Source organism: Brassica oleracea, chromosome C9 (assembly GCF_000695525.1).
Source record: "Brassica oleracea var. oleracea cultivar TO1000 chromosome C9, BOL, whole genome shotgun sequence".
Taxonomy (NCBI): domain Eukaryota; kingdom Viridiplantae; phylum Streptophyta; class Magnoliopsida; order Brassicales; family Brassicaceae; genus Brassica; species Brassica oleracea.
Window position 1 is genome coordinate 36,759,085 of NC_027756.1, and position 5,703 is coordinate 36,764,787.

At 34.4% G+C, this 5,703-nt stretch overlaps 1 long non-coding RNA gene and 1 pseudogene across 1 annotated transcript; one reads left to right on the forward strand and one right to left on the reverse strand.

Annotated features, from left to right (window-relative positions):
• Positions 1–877: 877 nt before the first annotated feature.
• LOC106314909 lies at positions 878–2,798 on the reverse strand (annotated as a pseudogene).
• A 1,924-nt stretch (positions 2,799–4,722) lies between these two features.
• Positions 4,723–5,703, forward strand: LOC106317596. The gene is made up of 3 exons (XR_001265167.1): positions 4,723–4,939; positions 5,080–5,145; positions 5,362–5,703. It is a non-coding gene; the product is annotated as an uncharacterized LOC106317596 (long non-coding RNA).

A 5,703-nucleotide genomic window follows, 5' to 3' on the forward strand; every position in this document is an offset into this window, starting at 1 on the left:
AGTTTCTGAATTTCGCGAAAAACGAAAAAAAAAAATCACCTTATATATTGGGTAAATAATCCGGTTAGCTTTAAAAGTACATTGGTAAACTTTAAGGTTTGGTCCGGTTTAGACGACTTATTCTGGCTGATAATGTACAACAGACGACTTAATATTTAGTCGTCTGTTTTCAGACGACAAAATATTAAGTCGTCCTAGACCCTAAAATGAACCCCTAAACTAAAATGACTAGATTAACTAACTAACCACGTTATAAAATCAAATTATACTTAAATAGTGTTTACTATACACAGAAATGAACACGCATAAGTAATTTTAAAAATTTTCAAAAACGGTTTTAATGCTTTCCAAAATCTAACCCTAAGAACACATACAATACTACAACATATGTTGATGAAACATAAACTAAAGAATATCATGACTCACTACTTTCACTCATCTATGCTGAAAACAATTGAAATTTGTTATATCTTAATTTATACCTCCTAAGACATATGTTAATTACATAATTCCCATTTTTCACTTATCAAAATATTTTTTACAAAAATTTTAAATTATGTTTAAGACTAACTGTCCAGACGACTTTCAGTTAAGTCGTCTGGACGACTTATTTTCAAGTCGTCTAAACAGACGACTTGCGAGGGGTAGAAACGTAAAAAAAAATTCCGTTTTTTTGTTTGGTCACAAGGGGATAGTTGTAATTTCAATAGCCTTTTAGGTTACTTTTGCCTTTGACCCAAGTTGGGGTATTGTTTTGGGTTTGACTCGAAGTTTCGAGTCACACTTAGCAATTCTCCCTTATTTATAATATTCAACTTTTTACAGGGAACAAAGAATCTACATATTGGCTAAACGATGGATTGTATGTCTACGGAATTCAGGTCGTTTCTGAGTTTTGGTATTTCTTCTGTGTAGTCCGCTTCCACTTCATGTAGAATACAAGTAGGCATAGGACAACTCCTAATACAGTCAGGAGATGCACACGTAAGAGGAGCCTAGGCTTCAGGTACATGGAGATTGGGTAAGAACAGAACAGAGGCGCTGAGATGAGGACATACCAGCAAGTATAGGTTCTGCCAACAGGTAAGAGTATAAATCCAGAGACAATAGCCAACAAAAAGGCTATAGTATGTCCCCAAAGGAAGACGAAGATTAATGTGATTTCTAAAAAAGAAAACAATTTTATTTTATCTTCGTCATCTTGCGGCTGGGACCTTGTTTCATAAGCAGCTGCGAATATCAAAACTGTTATTACTAGAAAAGCGTTCCGCGTCCCGTCTGATAGGTGACTCCTATAACGTGATATACCCGTAGAGCAATATTCCCGAAAATTGACCGATTTTCTCAGGAAGACGGACGTTTTCTGGACTTTGGATAGGGAATCTGCGCTCTTACCACCTGCATTTTTTTTATCATTTTCTCTGTTCATCAGATGTCCATTGACTCGCGAAGCATCAAGGGCTGTCATACCACTTTTCGGTTCAGTGACATGAACTCCAACAGATATTTTACTGCCTGTATATAGATATCCCACGACAGCCATTTATTAGATACCTATGATAAAAGCACAAACTAAGGGTAAGAACATGCCTGGTGATTATTCTTGTCTGCCGCTAAGTGCAAGGCTGTGTTTCCTTCGCGATTGCGTTTATTCAAGACGTAATTCTCGGTGGATGAAGAATCAGAATTGTGCAAACGTTGCACCCACCCTCTCAGAATCTTGAGCTCTTTGTATTTATCGTTCATAACGGTGATGTGAAATGCTGTTTCTCCATTTAAATTTGTATCTCTAATGCTCTCAGGACAAAGCACAAGAAACTCTGCAAGAAGGTCACAAGAAACTCTGCAAGAAGGTCCAAGTCACCAATTGTTACCACATGATGAAGTGGTGTCATACCTGTCCATATGAAAAACAAAGAACAAAAAAAAATATCTCATTACATAAAGTAACTTAATTTAGGTTTTATGATAAATTAAGTCTGAAGCCAATACCTCCTCTTCCAGGAATACGAACAAGAGTGGAATCAAACATAATTAGCTCTTTAGCTAACTCAGATTGGTGGTTTTGAACCACGAGATGTAAAGGACTAAACCCCTCCGTGTTCAATTTCTTTGCAAAAGATGGCTGAAGAACCATCAACTCTGTAGGAGATGGGTTTCATCCCTCCACAAGGCCCATCGAATAATGATCTCTAGCCCAATAAGCCGCGACCTTATCTGGACTGGCGAGTAAAGCTGTCGGCTCAGCCCGAGAGTGCCTCTAGCCGTCGACTAAGCCGACCAAAAGCGCACGGTTCGAGAGGGTTCTACCAATGCCCATATATTCGGCCTTCTCACCAAAAGGGCCCAGAGGGAGACGGGATCTAGGGCACGCAAGAAGGAAAGACTATAAAAGGAGAAGAGGGGGCAACAAAAGAAGGGGGACAGACTAGGCGGCTAGATCTAGGGTTTAAGTCATTCTTTTACCCCGAACCGCTTTGTATCTTTTCCGGCTCACTCTTCTAGCTCCGGCTTGTTTCTTTGATCTCTTGTCACTCTTCTAACCCCTTTTGATCAGATCTAATAAAACGTCTTTAGTCATTCCATTTTCGAGTTCTTTCAACCTAATCGACTGAATCCCGTACAAACAAACTCCATCGCCAATTGTTTGTCTTCCCCGTAGATGAAGCCTCGTGGAGAGGTGTGTGGATGAAGGGTAAAACGTCTAAGTTCTTAAGAAGACATGGTTCCTTTGCAATAAGTGAATACAAAGCATCGACGTTACCGGATCGAGTAACCCAAAGCAATCTTGGATCCATACTCACAAATAAAGAAAATTAATGTAAGGACCTGTTCAGGAAGAAGTATGATAGTCTAAGCATTGTCGTAAATCAAATTTATAGAAAACTAGATTATGGTTTACATAATTTCACGAGTACTGCTGAGCTATTGACTAAATTGTTTCGTAGAACGAAAAAAAAAACACAACGGTAGTAGGTGCTATCAACCTAATGGAGAGTCAGTGAGTCCACGCTAGGGTAGAAAACAATTGACTTTTGTATATTACATTAAAATCAATCTCGTTGGAATATATTGAATGCATTAAACATACGAAGATCATCTCGTGGGTGAAGTGCAAAGCTCAAAAACCTCAGAATACCGAACCTCTCTTCTCCTTCGCTTGTCAGGAAAATTAATGGAATATTGATCGATACCATGCCTAATGGTTTAGTTTGGTACAGAATTAATGATTTTCGTAACTAACCCTATAAGCCTTTCTCCTCGCCCGGCGAAGCCTAAAACTATACTGCCTCAATTTTCGAAAGTAAAATTTTATAGAGTATGCACGCTTATTAAGAATTTAATAAATGTTTATAATTTAATTTATTTTTTTACTTTATTATACACATTCCCATAACTTTCCACCAATAAAATTTAATCAATTCAAATATTCTCAATTAATGTTCCTCAAAAGTATAAAAAAGTACCTTAACAATATAGAAAATTTATCTTTGTGGAACAAGAAAAAAAATCTAAAAATCTTACTTTTGGAAACAGAGGAAGTAGAGGGCTAGCGCAACTTTATCAAATGTGGCATTTCTAGGAGTAGGTGTTTGGGTACCATCAGATTTGGTTCCTGTCCATTTGGATTTCAGATTTGGAAGTTACAGATTTAAGCTCTATCTGGGTATTTATAATTTTGGTTTGTGTTCGGTTTAAATTTTGCTGGTTCGGTTCGGATTTTGGTTTGGATATCCATTTAAATTATCTTTTTATTCTTTGAAATTTTCAAAATTAAAAAATAAATATTATATAACATATATATTTAGATAATAAAGTGCAAATATCTAAAATTTACAGAAAATTCGTTTAGTATGAATAATTGGATGGAGAATTAGTAGGTATTTTGAGCATTTCGGTGTTTTGAATATATTTTTTGCTATTTTAAATATTTACTTCAGGTATTTGTATACTCCCTCCGTATCACTTTAATTGGTGTTTAGTGAAAAAAAATTGTTTCAATATAATTGATATTATCGTTATTCTAGATAGAATTTAATATCATTTGAATTTTGTGACCAATTACAAATTAGTGTGTTTTTCTGATTGGTTGAATTAGTTTCATTTAATGATATTTTTATGTAAGCAAGATAAATTGTATAGAAATTTGTATTTTCTTAATCCATGTGTAAAAACCTTAAAACCACTTATATTGAAACATAGGGAGTATATTTTTTGGTACTCTGGATGTTTTTTTAAATTTTAAATTTTAAATATTTGGATATTAATTCTAGAAATAATTAATATATTTAAATATAAAATTTGATTCGGATTTTTTTGGGTATTTAACTAGTTTGGGTTTGGGTTAATTAGTACTATTTTTTAGATTGGATTCAGTTTTGTTTTTCGAATCAAGTTTTTGCCCATCCTTAAGCATTTCAATGCTGTGGGAGGACTTTAGGAGATTTAAGGTGAAATAAAAACACATTTATTAAAATCTTTAACCAATAGTTAAATTTGAATTCAATTTACACAAAATATTTTTAAAGCAAAAAATCTAAACAAAATTTCAATTTTACCACAACTTTGATACCACTATTCAAATTTACCTTAACTAGATGACTATTTTTATAAATACCTAGAGAGGCTAAATGACAATGACTAAAATAACCTTTCTAATTTTAACTCTCATCCCTCGAAGAAGTTTAACCGTCTCCATCAAGTTTTGAGTCGAGTTTTCATCAAGTTTCATCACCGTCTTCATCTACCCTCGCCGTGACAGCGATGTCTTCATCCAGATTTCAGTGTGTTGTTTCTGGTTTCTTAATGGATTATAATGTTAATAGGGAGGTGAAGGAGGAGATCTAGAGCCACTTTTTTATTACCATCGTGTTCAGCCACCAGATTCCGTTTGCATTGACGATGAGTTTCAGTTTTTCAATCACACAAACACGTTTAGGTGACCTTTTTGTTTGTTTAGTTTGTGTCTAATCATATATAGATTCCTTAAATTCTGGATTTTTATTGTTGTGTTCACTAATTCAATCAAATGAGTATGTTTTCTTTTTATCATTAACTATAAATCTCTGTTTTTTCCAGTTAATTTTGCATGTTGGATAACTTTGAGATAGTTTTGTCTACCAGATTCATGATTTTGAATGAAAGGTAATACCTTTTCTGATTTATGTTGATCTATGATGTTTTTGATTTGATTAGTACGTATTTTAGCTTGGCCTGGTAAGGTTTCATTCTCTAGACAGCTGATTTGATTTGATGTGTAGTCAATAAGTTACTTTTTGTTGTATGATTTTATATTGTTTGTTTGTCCTAAAACTAATTTGATTTGTTAATGTAATAATATGGTGTGTTTTTTGATTAAAGAAGGAAGCGAAAGGGAGAGTGGTGATGGTGTTAGTTCAAAGGAAAACTACAAATATATCATGAACAATTGAAGAAGATGTTGTCAGATTCGTAAAAGAAACATGATTGGATACTAATGAGCGTATAAAGATCACTGATTCAAACCATGATCATGACAAGAGCTCTAGAAGCAGCAATAGCGACAATGGTCATAGCAGCATCTCGGATGATGAATCCCATAAATTCATTGGAAAGATATTGATAATAAAACTGGTGGGTATGTTTCTTCTGTGCCAAGTCAAAATGTTCTAGTTGCTGGAGATGCTCTGTTTATGGGTTATATTGCTACTATGATTGTAAAGA